Source organism: Suricata suricatta, chromosome 9 (assembly GCF_006229205.1).
Source record: "Suricata suricatta isolate VVHF042 chromosome 9, meerkat_22Aug2017_6uvM2_HiC, whole genome shotgun sequence".
Lineage (NCBI taxonomy): Eukaryota > Metazoa > Chordata > Mammalia > Carnivora > Herpestidae > Suricata > Suricata suricatta.
The window spans coordinates 112,025,326-112,052,374 of NC_043708.1; the positions used below are offsets into that span (position 1 = coordinate 112,025,326).

Genomic DNA, 27,049 nt, shown 5'->3' on the forward strand with positions numbered 1-27,049 from the left:
CAAAATAAATAAACAAACTTAAATAATAATAATAATAATAATAATAATAATAAGATGTTCTGCATGTAACAGCTTCGTACAAAAAAGTTATAAAGTTTTCCTTGGTTTTACAACAGAAAATGAAATACATTAAATTTCTCCAATGAAACAAGGTATGGAAGGATTTTTATGTTATTTTGTTGCTAAACAGTAAGAGCAAAATAACCAGAATATAAAGATAAGAGATGAATGAGCATGTCACTAATGGAGAAAGGAGGTATTTTCACAGGACCAGTGTTTTTCCCCATCTCATCTCCATTTGATGTTGATCAAAACATACCATTGACTATTTAGTAAAAAAATGCAATATGCTTGTGCACATACACAGTAACTTTATGTACAGTAAAGGAATGGGAAAGGAGAAGATGAAAGAATACAGAAAACTCTAGTAGGACATGGTGGAACCAAATTGCGGTTTTCTTTTTTTTTTTTTAATCTTTTTAAAATTCTTATGCTTATTTATTTTCAAGAGTGAGAGAGACAGAGCACTAGCAGGGGAGGGGCAGAGAGGGAGACACAGAATCCAACGCAAACTCCAGGCTCTGAGCTGTCAGCACAGAGCCTAATGCAGGGCTTGAACACATGGACCGTGAGATCACATCCTGACCTGAAGTTGGATGCCCAACCAACTGAGCCACCCAGGTGCCCCTCCTTTTTAAATTTCTTCAATGTTTATTTAGTTTTGAGAGAGAGAGAGAGAGGAGGGACAGAGAGAGAGGGAGACAGAGAATCTAAAGTAACTCCAAGCCCTGAGCTGTCAGCACAGAGCCTGACCTGGGGCTCGAACCCACAAGTGGTGAGATCATGACTTAAGCCCAAATCAGACAGTCACCTTACTGAGTCACCCAGGCACCCCCTACATTGCAGTATTCTCATGGAGAATGTCTTCTTGGTCTGGAGGAACAGAGTTCTGGAGTAAACTAGCAGGTTCCCTTTTTTGTAGACATTTCCTGTCTGATGCTGGAACACATCAATTATATCTTCATTCTCCATGTACAACTGTGTAGGTGTGTCTGTTTCGTTGATTGGCTGCCCATCATATCAGAATCTGATCTGCCTCAATAACAAACCCTTTTGTTCACAATAGGCCTTCATTAGTTTACTAAGTGGTATATGCCTCTTAATCATACACCGTGCCGCACAACCATTCTGCCCTGTCACCTTCGAATATGATCGTTGTTAGTCTTGACTCCTTCCTTGGACTTTTTGTCAGCATGGCAGGTACCAATGTCTCCCCAGCTGCTGTTTCACAAAAGTGGTACCAGGTCCACACCAAGAGAGCATGCAAGCAGCACCAAGAGTGGCAGAAGAAGGAGGCAGCTACAGTGGAGTGTGCCTATAGATTTTTAAAGAGCTGTAGGGATATCTTACTACACTAAAAGTATTTTCACCTGCTTGACCTGGGACTGTATGACAGGGTGACTGAGTTGCTCCAAGGCAGGTGAGCTGTTATGTTGGCTAAAGTGACACAGATTTTAGTGAAGAGGCAGTCGCAGGTGTTAATAACATATTACTTAGCTTTATGGTTAATAGAGGTTAATAGGAACATATATTTTTTTATTTGCAGCTTGGAGCGAATTTGAATATTTTACTTCTGTTACCGTTTGAAGGAGTGAAAACATTGATTTTCAGTAGCTACTGTGAAATATATGCTTATGTCTGTGAATGGCAGCAGTACTTGCCCATAGTATCCATTAAGTCGGGTGCTCCAAGGAGCACTCACATTTGTGTGTATCCTGAGACCTAGCTTTAGCAAACACAAATCATACTGAAATCCTCCAAATTCAATTTGTTATCCTAACAGGGAATGACAGTGGAACTTGCTCTGGACCTTTTGCATTTGCATTTTTTACAGATGATTACTTATGATTAAGACCAATTTGGTCATTTTAGACCAATCTGAGATTTTTATCTTTGATGTCAGAATATGATCGTGATTGCTATCCTGGGGGCATTCTCTTTTTTTTCTGTTTTATTTATTTTAATTTTTGAGAGACAGAGAGAGACAGCACAAGCAGAGGAGGGTCAGAGAAAGAAGGAGACACAGAATCTGAAATAGGGTCCAGGCTCTGAGCTAGCTGTCAGCACAGAGGCCCACGTGGGGCTAGAACCCATGAACTGTGATATCCTGACCTGAGCTGAAGTCAGATGCTTAACTGACTGAGCCACCCAGGCGCCCCTCCGAGGGCATTGTCTGTGCTGCAGTCAGTACTTGGTTATTTGGGTCAAAGTTCAAAGTATGTGTGTGTGTGTGTGTGTGTGTGTGTGTGTGTGTGTGTGTGTGTGTGTGTTGTGAATCCCTCCCTCCATTCTACTCTTTCTTCCTGTCTGCCTTCCTTTTTATGTCTTTCCTTCCCTCTTTATTATATTTCTCCCTTACTCATGACATTTAGATTTTCTCTTACTCCCCAATGGCCCATTTACTTCACCCCTTATGGTAAACCTCTTAATTTTTTATTGTGGCATTTAGCATAAATTTTACTATCTTAACCATTTTAGGTATACAGTTGGCATTATATAGATTCATAATGTGGAACCATCAGCACCTTCCATCTCTGTAACTCTTTTCATGTTGTAGAACTGCTCTATACTTACTAAACAGTAACTCTACTGGAGTGATGACAATACTGACTCCATCTTTGATCTTTCATCTTGTTTATGTCTGCTCTGTGACCTCTCTTGGGGCTATGTGTCCCAGGCCCCTTGGAGATTAGTATACATGCCTTAGAAATGTCCACCAAGTCTGGAATGTAGGGAGCCTTTGCTTTGGCCCTCTGTAAATTTGTTAAAGATAAAATAGTCTTTCCCTTTCCTGGCTCACAGATGCCGTCACAAGGTCTGTCAGTTAGGTGTGTGCAAAACCTCTGAAATACACATGAGCCCTTTGAGTTCACTACAGTGCTCCCAGGGTCCCCTTACTCTCTAGAATCTGTAGACTAAGGTCCATACTTTTTGGGGGGGAAATAGCTGCAGCTCTGGATCATCATCCTCCCAATCCTCCCTGTCAGTAGTTACTCTGTGTGAATTGTATGGCATTGCCTGCTTTGTTTTTGGTCCCAAAATGCCTTCTCATTTTGGAGGATCCTTTATATAGTCCCTCTTCCACCGTCTAACACTCCCCATTCCCCTCCCCCAGCCCCTTGGCATCCACCATTCTTCTTTCTGTCTCTATGACTCTGTCTACTTTAAGCACGTTGTATAAATGGAATCATCCAGTATTTGTCTTTTTTGTGACTGGTTCATTTCACTTAGGATAATGTCTTCAGGGTTGTTCATCTGTATTGGTAGCATATGGCAGAATTTCCTTCCTTTTTGAGGCTGAATAATATTCCACTGAATTCATTTGTCTGCCAATAGACACTTGAGTGGCTTTCATGTTTTATTATTGGTGAGTAGTGCTGCTGTAAATGTCATTGTACAAGTATCTCTTCAAGACCTTGCTTTCACTTCTTTTGAGTACACTCAGAAGTAAATTGCTGGATAATATGCTAATTCTATTTTTAATTTTTGAGGAATCACCATTCTGTTTTCCATAGCAGCATGTACAATTTTAAATTATTACCAGCAGTGCACAACTTGTTATTTCCTCCTTCCTGCCTTCCTCCCTTCTTCTCTGTCTCTCTCTTTTTCTCATAGTAGCCATCTTAATGAGTGTGAAGTGGTATGTCATTGTAGTTTTGATTTGCATTTTCCTAATGATCAGTGATGTTAAACTTATTTTCATGTACTTACTGGTCATTTATGTATCTTCTTTGGAGAAATGCCTAGTCAAGTCCTTGGCCCATTTTTGAATTGGGTTACTTGTTTTTATTGAATTTTATGAGTCCTCTGTGTATTCTGATGTTAATCCCTTATTAGATATATTATTCACAAATATTTTCTCCAATGTTCTGACTTTGTGCATAGTGTCTTTTGATGCACAAAATGTTTAAATTTTCATGGAATCCAATTTGTCGTTTTCACTTTTGTTACCTATGCCTTTGATGTTATATTCAAGAAATCAGTGCCAAATCTAATGTCATGTAGCCTTTAACCTATGTTTTCTTTTAAGAATTTTATGGTTAAAACTACATTTACATTTAGGTCTTTGATGCATTTTGAGTTAGTTTTTGTCTATGATGTTAGGTAAAGACCCAGCTTCATTCTTTTGTATGTGGATATTCAGTTTTCCTAGCACCATTTTTTGAAAAGACTGACCTTCGTCCATTGAACAGTTGTGGCGCCCTTGTCAAAAATTATTTGACCATTTATGTGATTTTTTATTTCTGGGTTTTCTGTTCTATTCTGTTGTCTTTTTGTCTTATTTTTTCTTTTTAAATTTCAGAACTGTGCTAGCACTATAGAAAATTTTGAAATCATTAAGTATAAGTTCTCTAGCTTTATTCTTCTTTTTCATGCTTATTTGTCTATTCAAGGTCCCTTGAAATCTGAGATGAATTTTAGGATGAATTTTTCTATTTCTGCAAAAGATACCATTGAGATATTGATAGGATTGCTTTGATTATCTGTGGATCAGTTAGAGTTTAATGGATATCATTACAACATTAAGTCTTCTAAGCCATGAAGATGTGATGTTTCCATTTATTTAGATCTTCCTTAATTTTGTTCAATAGTATTTTGTAATTTTCATTGTACAAGGCTTTCATCTTCTTGGTTGAGTTAATTCCTAAGTATTTTATTCCCTTTCATACTATCACAAATGGAAGTGTTTTTATAATTTCAGACATTGTTCATTAAATGTGTTTAGAAATGCAGCTGATTTCTTGTGTGTAGCCATTTATTTATTTATTTATTTTTGCCTAATTACTCTGGCTAGAACTTCCAGTACTATATTGAATAGAAGTGACAAAAGTGGTCATCCTTGCCTTGTTCCGTATCTTAAAGGAAAAGCTTTCAGTATTTCACCATTGAGTATGGTGTTCACTGTACGTTTTTAATATATGGCCATTGTTACATTTTGCTGAGGTAATTTACTTCTATTTTCAGTTTGTTAAGTGAAAGGGTATTGAATTTTGTTAATGATCATGTTTTTTTTCCCCTTCATATTGTTAATGTGGTATATTACACTGCTCAGTTTTCGTATGTTGAACCATTTTGCATTCTAGGAAAAAAATCCCACTTGGTCATTGTGTATAATATTTTTAATATGAATTTGTTTTGCTCTTATTTTATTGAGGATTTTTGCTTCAGGGTTCATAAGAGATACTGATTTATAGTTTTCTTTTTTGTAGTGTCTTTGTCTGACTTTGATATCAGGGTAATGCTGGCCTCACAGAATGAATTAAGAAGTGTTCCTTTCCCTTCAGTGTTTTGGAAAAGTTTGAGAAGGATGCTATTGTCTGGTAGATTTCACCAGTGAAGCCATCAGGTCCAAGGCCTTTCTTTGTTTGGAGACTTCTATTACTGATTTAATCTCCTTACTAGTTATAGGTCTATTGAGATCTTCTGTTTCTTCATGATTTAGTCTTGGTAGGTTTTGTGTTTCTAGGAATTTGTCTGTTTCCTCTAGGTTATCCAGTTTGTTGGTGTATAGCTGTTCATAGCACTCCTTTATAATCCTTTTTATTTCTGTAGAATTGATAGTAATGACTCCACTTTCATTTCTGATTTTAGTAATTTGAGTCTTTTCTCAGTCCATCTAGCTAAAGATTTACCATTTTGTTGATGTTTTCAAAGAACCAACTTTTGGTTTCATTGGTTTTCCTCTGTGGTTTTTCTGTTCTCTATTTCATTTATCTCTGCTCTAATATTTATTACTTTCTTCCTTCAGATAGCTTTTAGTTTAGTTCTTCTTCTAGTTGCTTAAGCTGTAAAGTTAGGTTGCTGAGTTGACCTCTTGTGTTTTTTTTAATTAAGTGTTTATAGCTATATATTTTCCCCTTAACCCTGCTTTCCCTGCATCCCATCAGTTTTGACGTATTGTATTTTATTTTCATTCGGCTCTGAGTATTTTCTAATGTCTCTTGTGATTTCTTTTTTAATCCATTGATCGTTGAAGAGTGTATAGTTTAATTTCCACAAATTTGTGTATCTTCTAGTTTTACTTCTGTGTTGGTTTCTAACTTTATCCTGTTGTGGTTGGAAAAGATACTTTGTATAATATTTATCTTCCTAAATCTGCTGAGGCTTAATTCGTGTCTGAACATATGGTCTGCCCTGGAAAATGTCTCATGTGCATCTGTGAAGAATATGTACTATGTTTTGGGGTAGAGGGTTCTTTATATGTCTTTTGGGTCTAGTTGGTTTATTGTGTTTAATCCTCTATTTTCTTAAAAATATTTTTTCATTTATTTTGAGAGAGAGAGAGAAAGAGAGAGCGCATGAACATGAGCAGGGGAAAGGCAGAGAGAGAGGGAGAGAGAAAATCCAATGTAGGCTCTGTGTTTTCAGCACATAGCCTAGTGTGGAGCTCGAACCCAAGAACCGTGAGATCATGACCTGAGCCGAAATTGAGTCAGATGCTTAACAAAATGAGCCATCCAGGCATCCCTAGTTCTTTATTTCTTATCTTCTATCAGGTTGTTCTGTTCATTACTGTGAGTTAGAAATTGAAGCTTCCATCTGTTACTGTAGAATTAATTGTTCCTTCAGTTTTGTCAGGTTTTGCTTCATGTGTTTTGAGGGTCTGTCAGTAGGTGTGTAAATGTGTGTAATTGTCATATATTCTGCTGTATTGAATCTTTTGTTAATATATAATATCCTTTCTCTAGTTTTTAATAAGACAAAGTAATGAATGTTTTATTTATTTTTGAGAGAAAGAACAAGTGGGGGAGGGATCAAGAGAGGAGGAGACACAGAATCTAAAGCAGGCTCCAGGCTTCACTGTCAGCACAGAGCCTGACATGGGGCTCAAACCCATAAACTGTGTGCTCATGACCTGAACTGAAGTCAGACACCTCACTGAGTGAGCCACCTGAATGCCCCCAAATAATGAATGTTTTAAAAAGCAATGACTCTTCCAGTTAATATACTTTCTCTTCTATCTGAAAAGTTAAATATTTAAAATAGCTCCTTATTGTGGTGCCTGGGTGGCTCAGTTGGTTAAGTGTCCTACTCTTGAATTGGGCTCAAGTCATGATCCCTAGGTGGGGAGATTGAGCCCTGTGTTGGGCTTTGCATTGAGTGAGGAGCCTGATTAAGACCTTCTCTCTCTCCCTCTTTGCCCTCCTCCCCTACTGCTCACATGTGCACGTGCTCACTCTCTCTCTCTCCCTAAAATTTAAAAAAAAAAAGAAAATTAAAATAGCTTCTCATTGTAAACATATCATTTATAACTTTTATTTTTATAACATTGACAAATAGTTTATTGCTTACTTCAGGTATACCAAATTCTTTGCAGGAGAAATACTCACTGTTGAAGTTTTAGCTGATAAAGCTGTGTATGCAAATAAAACAGGAAGAGAAACATTCTGTTCTTCCTTTTTAAAAACAAAAATTGATTTATTTGAAACTGGGTGGCTACAACTATAAAGCATAAGCCATTCTTACTATTCTAACATTTTGGTTTCTTGTGAAATGGATTTTCCTCCTGTAAAAATAACTGTAAGATAAGTCTGATCTACTGTGAAACTTTTCAGTTCTGTTTATGACCTAATGATGCTTTTTGCAGTGTTCTGCTGGAATTTACTGGCCTACAGTCTTGATGTAGTTTTTTATATTAAGATGAGTCAGTTTTCAGTATTAATAATTCCATGGCAACCTATGTGGAGAATAGTTTCTGCTTAAATGAATTAGGAAATGGTGAATCTTTCATAATAAAGTGAAGATATTTGAATGTTTGAGAAGTGAGAATTAATTAAGCATACCTGATAGAAGACCATGTTTTTCTTCAAAGCACCTATTGTCTCCAAATCCAATAAAAGTGAAGATGGATCAGTTCTTAATATAATATTCTGTAGAGAGTCTCTTGACTTAGAAATGTCATTTTTCTCTTCCTTAGTATTGGCTACTGTTTTTGTTATATAAATACAATGCTTATTTTAATACAACACTCTTATAGATTAGGAAATATACAACTTAGTAAAAATTTAGAAAACAGGCCATTGAAGTTATCATTTACCAGAAATATTTCTGACTACCAGTGTTGCCTATATATATATATATATATGAGCCATAAGGTCACCCTGAAAAGTATTCTTTATAAGCTCAATCAAGATTATTAATGTCAGAGGAAGATTAATATTCAATGCCTCTATTCTTTTTATTTCTCACTTGATTTAACTTAGTGCTTTAGGATCTTACCCTACTTTAGTACGGTACATCTGTTGGTAGTAATTAGTAATTGATGAATTGGGATTCTATTCTGTGTTAACCAGCTTGTGTATCATATCCTGCTTTCCAATTTGTGGATATTACATAATTGCATCAAGACACCAATTTTATTGTATAAAGCATTTTTTTTCCTTAGTGAAGTATAAATGCATAAGATATAATTAGTTTACTTCTCCATAGCCATGAAAAAACCAGGACCAAATCCAGAAACTCCTCTAACCATGTTTAGCATCCATACTCGATATTAATAGTGCTTGATTTTTAATTCATATTGTTGATGTGCCAGATGGCATATATCTTTATGCATAGTACATAACTGTAAGTTTCCTTTCAAGACTTAATAGAACCATTGCATTTATTTTTATTCATTTTTTTCATTGCATTTATAATGCGTGTGTTTGTACTGTTTTATATATTTCTCTGTGCTTTCATATTACTTGTATTTCCCTTATTCTCAGAACAGCCCTGAGAAATAAATAAACATATCTCTAAGTAAATTGAGTTTCATCAAGCTTGTTTTGCTTGGGCAGAAATTCAGGTCTCTTGATTTTTTGTTAATCCTCTGCCTGATTTTCTGTTACAAAGAGAACAGTGGTTCTTCATTTATATAGCATTGGCAATTTTTGGAGCACTTTTTATTATATTATCTTTATAAAGAAAATTAGCAGAGTTCTTGTGTTATTATGCATATTATTGTCTCCTTTATTAGATTTACACATTCATTAGATAAAAAATACCTCTACATGCTAGGTACTGAATTGCTAACTGAAGTACAAAATTGTCTCTGCCTTCAAAGAGGATCAGGCCATCAAGGCACTGTTGGATGACGTAACAGGTTGTGGGCAATGTATTACAAGTTAAGTTTGCTGAGGGCACTAAAAAACATTTTTATTTTTCCTATTAAAAAGTTAAAGGTTTGACTTGCACTATCCTTTTTCCTGCCTTGAATACAGAGAGAATGCCTGCATCTACTACAAATGGGTTTGAAGCAACAAATCAACACACTTAATGGAGCAAAAAGATAGAGACTTTGTCTTTGATGATCTTCTTGAGCCTCTGTAATGACACTAGACTAGTACTTCTAGACTTCTTCTCTGGGGAAAAGGGTTAATGCCATATTTGTTTAAGTCACACACAAGTCTGATTTTCAATTACTTATAGTAAAATATTTTTTCTCTCCTTCTGTCTCTCGCTTGACCTTTTTTTTTTTTTTTTTTACTTTCCTTTAATGGAAATTTAGCACACACACTAAAGTAGACAATAGAGTAATGAATCTGCATCACCCAGCTACATTAGTAATTAGTATTTGGTCAACCTTGTACGTTCTTGTACTTTCTCCCTTACTAAGTAGAAATCAAGTTAAGGAATTCTATAATAGAACTATATGAAAATATTATGGAAGCAAAGGGAATATAGTGACTAACTTGGCCTGAAGTGGACGTAGAGGCTGTTCCGGAAAGTCTTCATAAAGGAAGTGACATCAGCAGAGGCTTTAAGGGCAGGTAAAGAACAGAAGAAAGAGCACTGCTAGTGGCATTTCTAACATGTATAAAGGGTCTTTAAAAAACATGATATATTCAAAGAAAGGGAAATAGATTACTTCGGCTATAGAGTTTATGAGAGAACAGAAATATACAATAAATATACATAAGACAAACTATGTAATGATCAGTTGGTGAAAATGTTGTAATCAGAGGTTTATAAGAATGGAAATGGAAATTTTCCATTTCTTAGAAGCAATAGAAACATGGTATTCACTGATTCATTTTTTGTGGAAACTATAGAATGTAACTAGTACAACTTCTCACAAATGTTGAGAATTGACTGTGTATGTTTATAAAGTCTGCTACTTTTTTAATGAATAATTTTTACATTTGTACAGTGCAAACATTATCCCCAATGTATGGGTAAGATTATGATCAGAAGAATTAGCTCTCTCTTCCTGTTGAAAAATACATACCAGACAAAATCAGTTTGCTGTTTTAGATCAGATAGATGATTCTGTATTCCTTCCCTAAGCTAGCAGGTTTTTCATAAAATGGAGTATTGAAGAAATTCAGCTGACATTGGCTGACAGCATCTAAATGATCATCTGCAACACACTCTTGAGCGTACGTGGTTGTCAACATTATGTTCTTGGTCTGCCAGCTTCTTCTATAGCTTGGTGTTACTCTCTTTAGCAGGCGTGCAACATTTTCAGTCCCTCTTCTCTGAGAGAAATTTATTTTGCAATGGTGTTTATGTGTGAGGGGATTTCATAATCGAAGATGAGTGTTCATTCATATCTGTCAATTTGCTTGACTACAACAGTTCGAAAGGGTTTTTTAGCCTTGCATTCATGAATGTTGGTTCATATCAGTAGGGGTATTTTAAAATGACAGGTGTTATGTGAGAGTGAGAATTACCCATAGTTTCTGACATAACATCAGTGTTATCTTGAGAATTAATATTCAGCTATTCAGCTTTGTATCTCACTTTTTGCAGTATGCAAATCTGAAAGCAGGGAATTGGCATTTAGAATCAAGGACAAGAAGACATACAGCTCCATGCAAATGACTTTTAACATTCCAAGTGCTTCTGTGCTTTGTCAGCAGGTATCTGTTTCCTAATCACCTTTCTTTTTGATAAAGAAGATATGCCTTGGGTTGGTAGTATCTTATACAGCTATATAGTTAAATATATAAAATAAAAATGATAACAGAACTCATTTAGAAATGGTTCAGTTTGGGATGGCTGATTTACTTGTCCTGCCTAAGCTTCTAACTTGATCCCCTTCTGACCAATTGTATGGTCTTCTAGCTAATGTATTAGAGTGAGTGTTTCTATCTTCACTGCAAGCAGTAGATTTTATCATTAAGTGTAATTCAGGGATGACAATTATTTTTTCCTCTTCTTATTCTTAGTAGGTAACCATAATCTTCAGTCTTCATATGGGAATATCTCATAGATCTGTTCTTCCTCTGCACTATGACTAGTGTATTTAAGTTTCAGGATTGATATTCTTTAATTATTCTGCATTCAGAGAACAAAATATTTACAGTTGAATTCCTCTGTGAATTGAACATTAAGCTTACTATATTTTCAGTTTCTTCTGCTGACTTGGAATAATCTAATGTTCTAATAACACGAAATTATCTAATAAGGTTCACTAGTCATTGACCTACCTGAGTCCAACTTATTCCAGTTTCAGCAAACTTTTATGCAATATAAAGATATATTATAATTTCATGATTTTATGTAAAGTTCTTCAGTATATGATAATTAAGTATGAGTATTTTCTTATTACAGGGCATTAGCTAAAAAATGCAAATATCTTTCTAAACTGATACCTCTCTAATGCAAGTGTAAGGTAGTGTCTGTAAATGGCAACTATACCATATAGTTTCAGAGAAAATTATTTGAAAAGTCTGGTCATTTATTGACTGTGGTCCCTAAACCTTTTTAAGGATGGCAGCATTTATGAGTTTATATTTGGTGTTTACTATCCCTCCAGACTTACTATACCTATTTCACTTCTAAATGTGTTCATTTCCATCTCTTCTTTACTCAAATACTTTTATTTCCTCTCTTCAACACTCTGAACAATTACTTCTCAGATCAAGACCTTTTTTCTCCAGAGAAACACTAAAATCCATCTAGTTTCCCTTCTTGCTGGCTTTATATTTTTAAATTATTTGTTGCTGTGTCATTAGTTTTCTTAGTTTCATTTTTGTTCAACTTAACAGATCTCTCCTATGTGCTTGTTGTGATGATATGTGAGCTTGAGGGGTAGGGAAGCATGCTCTGAACAGGCTTCCCAGAGGAAGTGATTTTGGACCTGAATCTTGAAGAACAAGTAGGAATTTCCTGTGTGTGCAAAGGGTTAAGGATATACTGGCAATGAGACCAGCACGAGACCACATCGGATGCAGTGTGGCTGTGGTATGATGAAGTGGGAGATAGGAAGTAAAGCTGAAGAGATAGGCATGAGTGAGGTCATTGAGTACTTCACATGCCATACTGTCCATTTATTCTGTGGGTGAACTTTGACTTCATTCTATGGATAATAGCCTTTGAAAGGTCTGACATATAATGGTGAATGATGCAGCAAGATTTTCATTTTAGAGAGATCATTTTGGCAGCATTATAATAAATGATTCTGAAGTAGGATATGCGTGGACCAGTTAGATAACTAGATTGGTCATATTGAGAGATAATGACCTGGATTTGGGTACTATTGATAGGGATGGAGTTGAGAAGGTAGTCTTAGAAAGCATTTAGAGTAAGAATCAATGAGACTTGAAGGCAATTGGTGAAATGTGATTGTTGCTGGACTTTTCATGGGTGTAAGTGGCTATGGTGCTGTTAACCTGGACAGGGATTTAAAGAAAGGATCAATTTTAGGAAGAGATGAAAAGCTCAGTTTTGAACATACTGAGTTTTTACCTACAGTATATTCAGGTACAAACATCAAAAAAAAAATCAAGAGGATATGTGAGTCTAAGGCTCAGGTAAAAGGTCAGAATTAGGAGTTATCATGTGCAGGGTCCTCCTAGTCCTGGTGGGAAGTTGGAGAATGTGGGCAAAAAAGCTGTTCCCTTTGCTTGTTTTATTTCTTAAATTCCACATATGAGTGAAATCATATGTATTTGTCTCTGATTGACTTATTTTACTTATACTCTAGATCCATCCACGTTGTTGCAGACAAGATTTTTTTTTTTTTTTGAGAAAATAAATGGGAAAGGGATAGAGGGAGAGAGAGAATCCTAAGCAGGCTCCATGCCTAGCATGGACTTGGGGCTTGATCTTATGACCCCGAGATCGTAACCTGAGTTGAAATCAAGAGTCAGATGCTTAACTGACTGAGCCACCCAGGCGATCCAAGAAATTTATTTTTTTTAAGTAGGCTCCATGTAGAGTCCAGTATGAGGCTTGAACTCATGACCCTGACCTGAGCTGAGATTGAGAGTTGAACCCTTAATTGAGCCACCCAGGCACCCAGACAAGAAATATTTTTTTAATGTTTTATTTATTTTTGATACAGAGAGAGACAGAGCATGAGAGGGGGAGGGGCAGAGAGAGAAGGAGACACAGAATCTGAAGCAGGCTCCAGGCTCTGAGCTAGCTGTCAGCACAGAGCCCGATGCGGGGCTCGAACCCACGAATGTGAGATCTGACCTGAGCCGAAGCCGGAGGCTTAACCGACTGAGTCACCCAGGCACCCCAAGAAATATTTTTTTAATTCATATCATTTCATGAGTACCTACTATGTACTAGGCACTGTTAAATATTTTATACATGGTATCTAATTTTATCCCTAAAGTAATCCTACACAGGTAGTTTTTATTACTTATATTTTGTATTCAAAGAACCTGAAGATAAGATTAAGTGACTTGATCAACTTTTTCACATTTATATAATACTCCAAAATTCACTCTCTTAACTATCACTAATGTTTGGACCAAAGACCATATGGAAGTCTATCCTGTTTCCACTGTGAGAATTATTCTAACCCAAAGGCACTGCTACATACTAAATTTTGCATGGTCAGTCTTAGGTGCATTAGAATAATAATTGGACACCTCTGTTCCTGAGTAGAGTAAGGCTTTATTTAATTCTTTTTATCCTTCTGGGCCACTATTTCTTCATCTTCCTATTAGTTTGGATTACATGGCTGCCAAGTTTCTTAAGGTTCTAAGATCCTGTATATCCATTATTTAGAAAAACTCAAAAACTGGTTCCTTGGAGTCTACTAACAGAGTTTAGAGATTTGCAGGATAGATAAATGGGTTTAATGACTCAACTGAAATTATATGTCAAATATGATTCATATATGTGCATTTTTCGGGAGATCCAATTCATAGTTTTCGTCAGATTCTCATAGTTTTATGTATCTCACCACTCACCCTTTCCCCGGAAGATTAAGAACTTAGTTATAGAAATATTTTTGCATCGTGTAATAAAACTACAGTACTTCATGCAGTCCTGTCCTGAGTAGTTATCTTTAACAAGGGTATTGTTCATTGAAAGTGATTTTTTGAGGTAAGGTTATTTTTCTGGCCACTTAAACCATAGTACTTTCTAAACTAAAATACCTCGTATTTATTTCATCACTTAAAAACAAGTCCACTAGGGGTGCCTGGGTGGCTCAGTCAGTTGAGCATCCAACTTTGGCTCAGGTCATGATCTCATGGTTCGTGGGTTCGAGCCCTGCCTTGGGCTCTGTGCTGACAGCTCAGAGCCTAGAGCCTGCTACAGATTCTGTGTCTCCCTCTCTCTCTGACCCTCCCTTGCTCGCGCTGTGTCTCTCAAAAATAAATAAAACATAAAAAAAAAGTCTACTAAATACAATGAGTAAGTTTGACTCTGCCTAAAGGTATGTTAAAGAATGCTCAGTTTTAAAGTATGACTCAGATAACCTTCACTAATATATATTTCCTACTTTCTGTCTTCCTGTAGGAAAAGAATATTTGAGGTCCATTCCTAAAGAATTGCTAAAGAAAGAAAAGGAAGCAATGACATAATGCCTAGTGTTGGAGCCAGTTAAACTAGGTTTGTACTTTTTCTTTTCATAATGTAGCACATTTGTCTAGTCTTTAAATCTCTTTTTATCAATGTCTTATCTTATTCCAGCATCAAATCTTATAATTTTAAATTTGCATGCTTGCCTTAGTATAGAAGAGGCAAAGATATGCCCTTTTCAGAGTATTTGCCATGTCTTTGTGATTAGGAAAGACAGAATGCTAAAAAGTTAGATAATAGTCTCATTTTCAGATGAGAAGCTTTGAGAGGTTTGGTAAATTGCTCAAGGTCAAAAGCTCTTAGGCTGGGATTAAAATTCAGATTTGTTGACTCTATACCTTATTTGCCTTCCATTAGGTCACAGTGCCCCCCATTTTATTTCCATTTAGTTATTGCACAACTGCTGATAAATGAATTTGAGGACCAGGACCTCATAAATTTAATTTCACGAATCTTTCTGATGAAGTAAAAGGAGAGAAAAGCATTCTTTATTCTCTGAAGTTTTGGAGATTAGAGAAGGGAACTCAGTACATGCCAGACTGTCATAGGACCTTCACATGAGCTAGTTCATTTAATTCACAATAACCAGATGTGATATACTTGGTATTTTTCCCGTTTTAAAGATGAGGACAAGAATCAGAGAAATAAGTTGCCCAAGGTCAGATATCTATTAAGTAACAAAATCAGAATTAAAATCCTTTAATAAAGTTTAGATAACATTTACATAATGCCTATTGACTTTAGTTTTTAAAAAAAATTTTTTAAGGTTTATTTATTTTGAGAGAGAGAGAGAGAGCAAGCAGGAAAGGGCCAGAGACAGGGGGAGAGGCAATGAGAATCCCAAACAGCCTCCTCATGGTCAGCATGGAGCCCAACATGGGTCTGGAACTCATGGACTGTGAGATCATGACTTGAGTCAAAATCAAGAGTCGGACATTTAACCAGCTGTGCCACCCAGGCACCCACCTATTGATTTTAAATTGAATATTACATGAGCCAAATGAATAGTCACAGTTACATCTGAGCCCCTTTTGCTGTTAGTATCATTCTTTTGTGTGTGTGTGTGTGTGTGTAATAATGATTTCAGGAATAGAATTTAGTGATTCTCTATACCTTATTTGCCTTCCGTTAGGTCACAGTACCCCCCCCCATTTTATTTCCATTTAGTTATTGCACAACTGCTGATAAATGAATTTGAGGACCAGGACCTCATAAATTTATTTTCAGGAATCTTTTTTTTTTTTTTTAGTGTAATAATGATTTCAGGAATAGAATTTAGTGATTCGTTACTTACATATAACACCTAGCACTCATCCCAACAAGTGTCCTACTTTATGCCCCTTGCCCATTTAGCCCATCCCCCTGCCCAACACCCCTCTAGCAAACCTCAGTTTGTTCTCTGTGAGAGTCTCTTATGGTTTGTCTCCCTCTCTGTTTTTATATTATTTTTGCTTCCTTTCCCTTGTGTTCATCTGTTTTGTATTTTAAATTCCACATGTGAGTGAGGTCATGATATTTGTCTTTCTCTGATTGACTTATTTCACTAATACACTCTAATTCCATCCATGTTGTGGCAGATTGCAAGATTTCATTCTTTTTGATTACTGAGTGATATTCCATTGTATCTTTATCGATCCATCAGTCAATAGACATTTGGGCTCTTCCTATACTTTGGCTATTGTCAATAGTGTTGCAATGACATTGGGGTGCATGTGCCTCTTCAAAACAGCACACCTGTATTTCTTGGGTAAATATCTAGTAGTGCAATTTCTGGGTCACATGGTAGGTCTATTTGTAATTTTTTGAGGAACCTCTGTACCGTTTTCCACAGTGGCTGCACCAGTTTGCATTCCCACCAGCAGTGTAAAAGGGTTCTCCATTCTCTGCATCCTTGCCAACATCTGTTGTTGCCTTAGTTGTTGATTTCAGCCATTCTTATAGGTGTGAGGTGGTATCTCATTGTGGTTTTGATTTGTATTTCCCTGATTATGTGTAATGTTGAGCATCTTTTCATTTGTCTGTTAGCTACCTGATGTCTTCTTTGGAACAGTGTCTATTCATGTCTTTTGCCTATGTCTACACTGGATTATTTGTTTTTTTTGTTGTTGTTGTTGTGTTTTTTAGCCGCTGGATTTGTAAGTTCTTCATAGATTTTGGGTGTTAACCCTTTATCTGATATGTCATTTGCAAATATGTTCTCCCATTCTGTTGGTTGCTTTCTGGGTTTGCTAATTTGTTTCGTTTGCTGTGCAGAAGCTTTTTTATCTTGATGAGGTCCCAGTAGCTCATTTTTGCTTTTGTTTCCCTTGCCTCTAGAGATATATCAACTAAGAAGTTGCTGTGGCCAAGGTCAAAGAGGTTTTTGCCTTTTTTCTCTTCTAAGATTTTGACAGTTTCCTGTCATAAGTTTTGGTCTTTCATCCATTTGAGTTTATTTTGATGCATGGTGTAAGAAAGTGGTCCAGGTTTATTCTTCTGCATGTTGCTGTCCAGTTTTCCCAACAACTTTTGCTAAAGAGACTGGTTTTTTTTTCATTGGATATTCTTTCCTGCTTTATCAAAGATTGGTTGGCCATGTGTTTGTGAGTCCATTTCTGGGTTCTCTATTCTGTTCCATTGATCTGAGTGTCTGCTTTTGTGCTGGTACCATACTGTCTTGATGATTATGGCTTTGTAATACAGCCTGAGGTCTGGAATTGTGATCCCTCCTGCTTTGGTTTTCTTTTTCAAGATTACTTTGGCTATTTGGGATCTTTTGTGGTTTCATACAAATTTTAGAATTCCTTGTTCTAGTTCTGTGAAGAGTGTTGGTGTTATTTTGATAGGGATTGCATTGAATGTGTAGGTTGCTTTAGGTAGTATTGACACTTTAACAGTATTTGTTCTTCCAATCCATGAACATGGAATATTTTTCCATTCTTTGTGTCTTCAATTTCTTTCATAAGCTTTCTATAGTTTTTAGTGTATAGATTTTTCACCCTTCTGGATAGGTTTATGGTTTCTGATGCAATTGTAAATGGGATAGATTCCATGATTTCTCTTTATGGTGTTTCATAATTGGTATATAGAAATGCAGCTGATTTCCTACATTCATTTTATATCTTGTGACTTTGTGAATTCATGTATCATTTCTAGCAGGTTTTTGGTGGAGTCTTTTGAGTTTTCCACATACAGGATCATGTTATCTACATAGAGTGAAAGTTTGACTTCCTCCTTGCCATTTTTGGATACCTTTTCTTTCTTTGTGTTGTTTGATTGTTGACGCGTTGATGCGAGGACTTCCAACACTATGTTGAAAATAACAGTGGTGAGGGTGGATATTCTTGTCACGTTCCTGGCCTTAAGGGGAAGCTTTCAGTTTTTCCACACTGAGGATGATATTAGCTGTAGGTCTTTCATATGTGGTTTCTATGATCTTGAGGTATGATCCTTTTGTCCCTACTTTCTTGAAGGGTTTTTTTTTTTTTATCAAGAAAGCATGTTGTATTTTGTCAAATGGCTTTTTTCGCGTCTATTGAGAGGATCATGTGGTTCTTATCCTTTATTTATTATGTGATGTATCACATTGATTGTTTTGAGGATATTGAACCAGCCCTGCATCCCAGGAATAAATCCCACTTGATTGTGGTCAGTAATTCTTTTAATATATTATTGGGATTGTTTTTCTTGTATCTTGTTGAGAATTTTTGCCTCCATGTTCTTCAGGGAAATTGGTCTGTAGTTCTCCTTTTTAGTGGAGGTCTTTGTCTAGTTTTGGAATCAAGGTAATATTTGCCTCATAGAATTATGCTGGAAGTTTTCCTTCCGTTTATATTTTTTGTAACAGCTTTAAAATTTTTTTTAAATGTTTTCATTTATTTTTGAGAAAGAGAGACAGTGTGAGCAGGGGAGGGTCAGAGAGAGAGGGAGACACAGAATCTGAAGCAGGCTCCATGATCTGAGCTAGCTATCAGTATAGAGCCTGATGTGTGGCTCGAACCCACGGACTGTGAGATCATGACCGGAGCCCAAGTCGGATGCTTTTAACCAACTAAGCCCCCCAGGCGCCCTGTAACAGATTTAAAATAATAGTATTAACTCTTCTTTAAATGCTTAGTAGGATTCCCTTGGAAAGCCATCTGGCCCTGGGCTCTTGTTTGTTGGAGATTTTTGATTAGTGCTTCAATTTCTTTACTGGTTATGTGCCTGTTCCAATTTCCTATATCTTCCAGTTTCAGTTTTGGTAGTTTATATTTTTCTAGTAATTTGTCCATTTCTTCCATATTGCTCAGAGTGTTGGCCTACAATTGCTCATACATTTTTCTTAATATTGTTTGTATTTCTTCAGTGTTGGTTTTGATCTCTCCTCTTTGATTCGTGATTTTATTATGGGGCCCTTTCTTTCACTTTTTGATCAGTCTAGTTAGGGGTTTATCAATTTCATTAATTCTTTCCAAGAACCAGCTCCTGGTTTCATTGATCTGTTCTACTTTGTTTTTTTAATTTTGATACATTGATTTCTGCTCTAATCTTTATTATTTCCCTTCTGCTGGTTTTGGGGCCTTATTTGCTGTTCTTTTTCCACCTCTTTTAAGTATAAGGTTAGGCTGTGTATGTGAGACCTTTATACCTTCTTTAGGAAGACCTAAATTGCTATATGCCTCCCCTTATGACCACCTTTGCTGCATCCCAGAGGTTTTGGGTTGTTGTGTTTCCTTTTTCATTGGCTTCCATGTACTTTTTAATTTCCTGTTTAATTTCTTGGTTTATCCATTCATTCTTTAGTAGGATGGTCTTTAATCTCAAAGTATTCATGGTCTTTCTAAATTTTTTTCTTGTGGTTATTTCAAGTTTTATAACATTGTGGTCTGAAAATATTCAAGGTATGTTTTCTATCTTTTTGTACTTGTTGGGGGCTGATTTGTGTCCCAGTATGTGATCTGTTTTGGAGAATGTTCTGTGTGTATTCAAGCAGAATGAGTATTCTACTGCTTTAGGATGAAATGTTCTGAATATATTTGTTAAGTCCATCTGGTCCAGTGTGTCATTCAAAGCTATTGTTTGTTTGTTGATTTTCTGCTTATATGATCTGTCTGTTGCTATAAGTGGGGTATTGAAGTCCCCTACTATTATGGTATTATTATCAATGAGTTTCTTTATTTTTGTGGTTAATTGATTTATATATTTGGATTCTTCTTTGTTGGGGGCATAAGTATTTAGAATTATTAGATCTTCTTGGTTTATATACCCTTTAATTATCATATGATGCCTTTCTTCATTTCTTGTTACAGTCTTTATTTTAAAATCTATATTGTCTGATATAAGTATTGTTTTCTTTTTCTTTAGCTTGATAGATGGTTTTCTATTTCCTTCCTTTCAATCCGCAGGTGTCTTTAGGTCTAAAATAGGTCTCTTGTAAGCAGCATCTAGATGGGTCTTGTTTTCTTATCCATGCTGATACCCTTTGTCTTTTGATTGGAATGTTTAGTACATTGACATTTAGAGTGAGTACTAAAAGATATGAATTTAGTCCCATTGTGTTGTCTGTAGAGTTGGTGTTTCTGATGATGTTCTCTGTTCCTTTCCAGTCTTTGTTGCTTTCATCTTTTATTGTTTTGTTTCATCTTTTCTCCACTCAAAGACTCCCCCTTAAAATTTCTTGCAGGATTGGTTTAGTGGTCATGAACTCCTCTCACTTTTGTTTGTCTGGGAAATTCTTTATCTCGCCTTCTATTTTGAATGACAGCCTTGCTGGATAAAGAATTCTTGGCTGCATATTTTTCTGATTCAGCACCTTGAGTATACCTGTCACCCCTTTTCAGCCTGCCAAATGTCTGTGGATGGGTTTGCTGTGAACCTGATCTGTCTTCCCTGATACATTAAGGATTATTTTTTTTTTTCACCTTGCTACCTTCATAATTCTTTCTGTGTCTGTGTATTTTGTAAATTTGACTATGATATGTCTTGGTGATGGTAGGTTTTTTATTGAATCTAATGGGAGTTCTCTGTGCCTTCTGGATTTTGATGTCTATGTTCTTCCTCAGATTGGGAAACTTTTCCCTATAATTTGCTCACATAAACCTTCTACCCCCTTTTCTCTGTCTTCATCTTCTGGGACTCCTGTGATTCAGAGATTATTCCTTTTTAATAAGTCACTGTGTTCTCTCAGTCTTGTATCATGCTCTTTTGCCTTTGTTTCCCTCTTTTTTTCTACTTCTTTATTCTCCATGATTTTGTCTTCTATATTGCTGATTGCTCTGATTCATCCATCCTTGCTGTACACCCATTCATTTGAAATTGCACCTGTTACAGCATTTTAAATTTTGTCCTGACTAGATTTTACTTATTTTATCTCCACAGAAATGGATTGTATGCTTTTTTTCTTTTAATGTTACATTTATTTTTGAGAGAGAGGGAGAGAGTGACAAAGTGTTAGTAGGAGAGGGGCAGAGAGAGGAGGAGACACAGAATCTGAAGCAGGTTCCAGACTGTCAGCACAGAGCCCAACATGGGGCGTGAACTTTGAACTATGAGATAATGGCCTGAGCCGAAGTCAGATGCTCAACCAACTGAGCCACCCAGATGCCCCTATGCTTTTTCAACCCCAACTAGTATTCTTATTATCATGGTTCTAAGTTCTAGTTCAGACATCTTGCTTATATCTATAATGATTAAACCTCTAGAAGTCATTTATACCTGTTCTTTCTTTTGGGGTGCATTCCTTTGTTTTCTCATTTTGGAGGAAGAAAAAAATAAATTTAAAAATTAAAATTAAAAACAAAAAAAGCAAAAAGTCAAATAAAGGAAGCTAGATCCTACGTATGTTTTGGTCTGCTTGTTGAAAGAAGCTTGATAGAATAGAGAAAAAAGTGAAAGAAAAGACAGAAAAGCTAAAAGTAAGAAAACATTTAAAAATTTAAAATGTATAGAGTAAAATAAAATAAAGAGTAAAAAATATTAAAAATGAAGTAAAAAATTTTTTTTAAATTAAAAAAAATAAAATTTTTTCTTGCTTTATCCAGGAAAAAGATAAAGGAAAACAATAACAAAAACAAAAATTTTTGAACAAAAATAGAAGGGTAAAATACAACTAATAAATGAACCCAGCAAACAAAATGAAACCCAAATGAAATTCCTACATCCACTTTCTTTTAGAACTCAAACTATGAAGCACTCTATAGTCTGTACACTAAGCAGGCAGAGAGACTTGTGCTGGTTTTCGGAGGATGTGTTCAGAGGGCACATTTAGGTGGGGCATATTGTAACACCTCTGCTCTCCAATAGGTGGCACTGCTTAGATCACTGGGGTGCGTCAGTGTGTGGTGTGCATGTGCCTGAGGGGGAGAGGTCGAAAAGGCTTCACCCAGCTCCTTAGTCTCTGGCACCTGTCCTTTGTCTCAGGCCTCTGTCCACTCCCAGCCTCTAACCTGTATGTGTCCAAGCCATCCACCTGCCAGGTGGCACCTATCAGAGTTTTATCTCGGATGGGGTTGTGTTTCAAAACCGAACACTTCAGAGACCCCTGTGGCATGGATCCGTGCAAATTCTCTGTAGGAGGATTTTGCTGAGCAATAGGCCCTGCCGGCTTGCCTCAGAAATCATTCCTGCCATTGCACAGTGGCAGAGGTTCAGAGATTGGCAAACTACAACACAGCCGGCGCCATGTTTCACCACCCTGGCATCTTTGTTCTAAAACCAGCAAATGTGGCTGCTCTCTAGGGTCCCCTGGGACCTTTGCCTGGGGGGAGGCCATGTGACCTGCCAACTGCTCTCCTAGCAGGGAAAGTGCTTTTCTCTGTGGCACATGGACCCCTGAGACTCTGCTGCCAGCTCCTAGGATTTCACCCTATTTCCTCACCAGAGCACCACTAGGCACCACTTCCAGACTTCAGACTGTGCACTCCACTGTTTATAAAATCCTGATGTTATTGAAACCCTCTCCATTCTTTCTGTCAATGGTTTTGGGGAACAGATTTCTTCTTCAGTGTCCTGTGAATGTTTTCACTCTTTGTCTTTCTCTCCAGCTACTTTTGGGGGAGTGTTTTTCCTGTACTCTTCCCTTTCTCTGTCTTCTGCAAAGACAGCTCCCTACTCTCTGTGGCTCTTCTCTCCCCTAGTTCACCTCTATGGAACTGTATACCTGCCGAGTTCTGTTGGCTAAAGTTATACAGATTGTTGTGTTAATTCTCAGATCAGTTTCCTAAGTGTGCAGAATGGTTTCGTGCTGATCTGTTTCAGGGATGAGACAAGCTGAGGGCCTCCATGCTGCTCCCCGATCTTGTTGCTCTTAGTATCATTCTTAATTTGACGACTAGCAGTTAGGTTATTTTTCCAAAATAATATTTACGTATTTTTAGTGAGCTTTTCCTTGTCACCAGCTTGAAAGGTAATTGTTTAAACTGTGGTAAAGAGAACTTTTAAGCTCACAGAGTGGCAAACAGCATCACAGTCCAGAAGATTTTACTGTAGTCAGGTCTCCATCTTGCCGGGCCCAAGTTTCCTACTGACTTTTCCTTCTGGGCAGCGGGTTCCCTGGCCTGCCTGTGGACTCCTTTGGTGAGATGAAAAGTTTGAGTTGATTGTTCCCTAAGTCTGTCACAACTACAAAGCTATCCTATCAGTAAGTAGTTTTTATGTGCTGCAAATGTAAATATCAAAGAAACTTTAGAGGAAGAAGGAAATCTTTACAGATCAGCTAATGGATTCCTCTCATATGACAGATGAAGAAATGGATACCCTCACCACTGTGTGACACTTCAAACATTAGAGCTCTTTCACATATATTAACCTCATATGAGCCTCACTGAAATCTTGTGCATTAAATTGTATCATCATTATTGTAGAGATTAACTCATCCAAGGTCCCTTAGTTGGGTCTAAAGTTTACCATGTGTACTTTTGTGGAATTATGTTCTGTGATGAAGTCCTGTTGTGTGAAAAAGTGAGAATTTAGTGATTTGTAAAGCATGTCCAAGCCAGAAAATCAGACATCTCCAAGTATGAAATTGTAATGACCTCAGCCGTATAAATAGCAGAAATAAAGAGGGAAGGAGGTGGCAAAAACTAAGGTCTACGAGCTGAGTTAATCTTAGTTTGCATTTATTCCTGGATTAGGAGTAAGCATAATTGACTTTTAGTATTCTTATGCTTATCAGTAGTGTAGTATTTGAGTTGCTTTATCCTGAACAAAATAATTCAAATAGAAACTGTAGTTTGTAACAACATACTTTCAAAAATATTGTACGTGAGCTAGAGGAACTTAAAACATTTCATTCAAAAGGGTATCCTAAAAAACAAATGAACAAGTAAGTGTGGGAAGCTAAGCTTTATACACAATTATTTATTATATTGCCTCTAGTGATGTGGGCTGTTTTTTGTTTATTTCTTCCTGTTTTGCTCTGTAGCGTGGAGGTATCCCTTTGAAATGCTACCCATTTGTATGCTGTTGACCTGGCTGTGCCAAACAAATTACTTCCTTGGTCCTTTCCTTCCCGTTCCCCTTCCCTTTCCCTCTTTTTATTTTTTTAATGTTCTTTATTTATTTTTGAGAGACAGAGAGAGACAGTGGGAATAGGGGAGGGCCAGAAAGAGAAGGAGACACAGAATCCGAAGCAGGCTCCAGGCTCTGAGCTAGCTGTCAGCACAGAGCCCGACGCGGGGCTCAAACCCACGAACTGTGAGATCATGACCTGAGCCGAAGCCGGCCACTCAATCCACTGAGCCACCCAGGCGCCCCTCCCTCTTTTTATTTAAATTCCAATTAGTTAAAACACAGTGTAGTTTCAGGTGTACAATTTAGTGGTTTGACCTTTCCATACAACACCTGGTACTCATCACAGGTGCACTCCTTAATCCATATCATCTATTTCTACCTTCCCTCTGGTAACCATTAGTTTGTTCTCTGTAATTAAGTGTCTTTTTCTTTGTTTGCCTCTCTCCCTCTCTTTTCCCCCCTTTGTTCTTTTGTTTCCTGTATTCCACATATGAGGAAATCGTATTGTATTTGGTTTTCTCTGACTGACTTATTTAACTTAGCATAATACTCACTAGCTCCATCCATGTTGTTGCAAATGGCAAGATTTCATTCCGTTTTTATGGCCAAGTAATATTCCATTGTAAATATACATACCACATCTTCTTTATCCATTTATCAGCCAGTGGACATTTGGGCTATTTTCATAATTTGGTTATTGTAGATAATGCTGGTTACCTTGATAATTTTCTATAAACAATCTATATTTTTTTAATTGGAAAGAAAATTATCTTAAAACTAGTATAACTAGGATGTTAGCAATTTTCCTTTTACAGTTTTGTTCTCCAGTTTGTTCTTCCTTTAAAAGGAGCCAATTTGTAGATTGCATGGTATCATGGTACTTTCTTTATGAATATGAAAATTTGATCACTAACAATTTTTAGTTTTCATTCGATACTAGGGTTTTTTTAATTATAAACTATATTCCATAGAACTTATAAATGGGAGCAGGATCTCATGGTTCTAATCCAAAAGGATGGAGTAAATGTAGAACAAAATTTGGAAGAACAGTGTAAGATTTGACTTAAATTAGAGAGGAAGAATGTTCTTGAGATCTTTTCCCCCGAGGGTCCTTTTAAAGCTTCTCTTGCCTGGCTGCAGATATTCTTTCCCCTCGCCCGGTCCTGCCAAGCTCTGCCTTGCAGCCCACTCCCATTCTCACTCCATTGAAGACCCATGGAATCAAGAGAGATTGCATTTGTGGATTACTTGAATAGTCTGGTCTTTAATTCTCAGTTTTGTATTTGATCTCAAAACATGTGCAAGGACTTTTTTCCCATTGTTGCTCTAAGATTCTTTAAGGGAAAAACCAAAAAGGTCACTTCACAGTAATCGAAACTTAATTGTTTTGTGGTAAGTCAGGAGCCAGTCCCCTGAAAACTTCCAACACCTGACATAAACACTTTCATTAAATTGTGCCTAATATAATATGACTGTGTCTTCTTTGCCCAGACTGTAGTAAGGACTGCAATTAGTTTATCATTGGCCAGTTTTGATTTAGTTCTCATAATAAAGTTATGATATTTAGCTGAGGGCTTAAATTATTTAAAGGTGACTGGGCTTTTCCCTGATTTGTGTTTCCCTTGTTTGGCATTAGAGCTAAAGAGCCAAGCTTCCAGGCTGGTGTCTCATTCATATTAAAACATACCCTTTGTACAGATATGGTCCACGTGATCCAAAAGGCATAGTTTTAATAGATTAAGGCTTTTGATTTTTTTTCAACATTTATTTATTTTTGAGAGACAGAGAATGAACAGGGGAGGGGCAGAGAGAGAGGGAGATACAGAGTCCCAAGCAGACTCCAGGCTCTGAACTGTCAGCACAGAGCCAACAAAGGACTCAAACCTATGCACTGTGTGATCATGACCTGAGCTGAAGTCAAATGTTTAACCGACTGAGCCACCAGGTGTCCCAGGCCGTTGATTTTTAAAATAATGATTTCTATCAAGAAATAGTTGAAATACTTTTTTTTCAGTCTTATTGACAAATCTAGTAGCACTAAATAAAAGTGTTGCCATGGCTTTTATTCAATATTAATATAGATTTGCTTTTTTCTATGGAATTTAGTTTTTGTGCCAGGGTACTTTCTGATATAAGATCAGTTCTTGATAGATGTATAGAAATATGAAGATCTTTCAGATGCTTTCTTTAAAAGTGTATTTTTTTAAGTTTATTATTTTTTCATTTTGAGAGAGAGTGATAGAGCAAGGGAGGGGCAGAGAGAGAGGAGGGGGGTTAAAGATAGGGAGAGGGAGAAGGAGAGAGAATCCCAAGCAGACTCCTTACTGTCAGTGCAGTCTGACATGAGGCTTGAACTCACAAACCTTGAGATCGTGACCTGAGCTGAAATCAAGAGTCAGATGCTAACTGACTGAGCTACCTAGATGCCCCTCAGATGCTTTTTAATGTCATAATTGGTAGATCTCAGGGTACCAGTGAGGAAAATACAAAGATGTTGATTTGTGTGTCTGTGTATGTGAATGTGTATGTATAGATGATCCAAATACCAAGGAAATGTAAGAAATCTATTTGACTTGCAGCTTTTTTTCTTAAAGTTTAACGTGGGAATGGAGTTATAAGACAATATTGATTAATTTTCCTTTTCCAAATGTACTGCAACTTAATAAATATAGCTCAGGACTTCATTTTATATCATTTATATTTTTAAAATTAAATGAATTGATTCATAGTTTCTTAACCAGAAATATAGGTGATAAAGGGTAATTAC

The 27,049-nt window shown here is 36.6% G+C and overlaps 1 protein-coding gene across 1 annotated transcript in view; it reads left to right on the forward strand.

The window, feature by feature from the left end:
* Positions 1-27,049, forward strand: part of PEAK1 (pseudopodium enriched atypical kinase 1) — a 288,632-nt gene that overhangs the window by 95,244 nt on the left and 166,339 nt on the right. Inside the window, exon 3 of the mRNA XM_029951806.1 lies at positions 14,749-14,841. The gene's annotated coding sequence lies outside the window, so the exon portion shown is untranslated. The remainder of the gene's footprint in view (positions 1-14,748; positions 14,842-27,049) is intronic.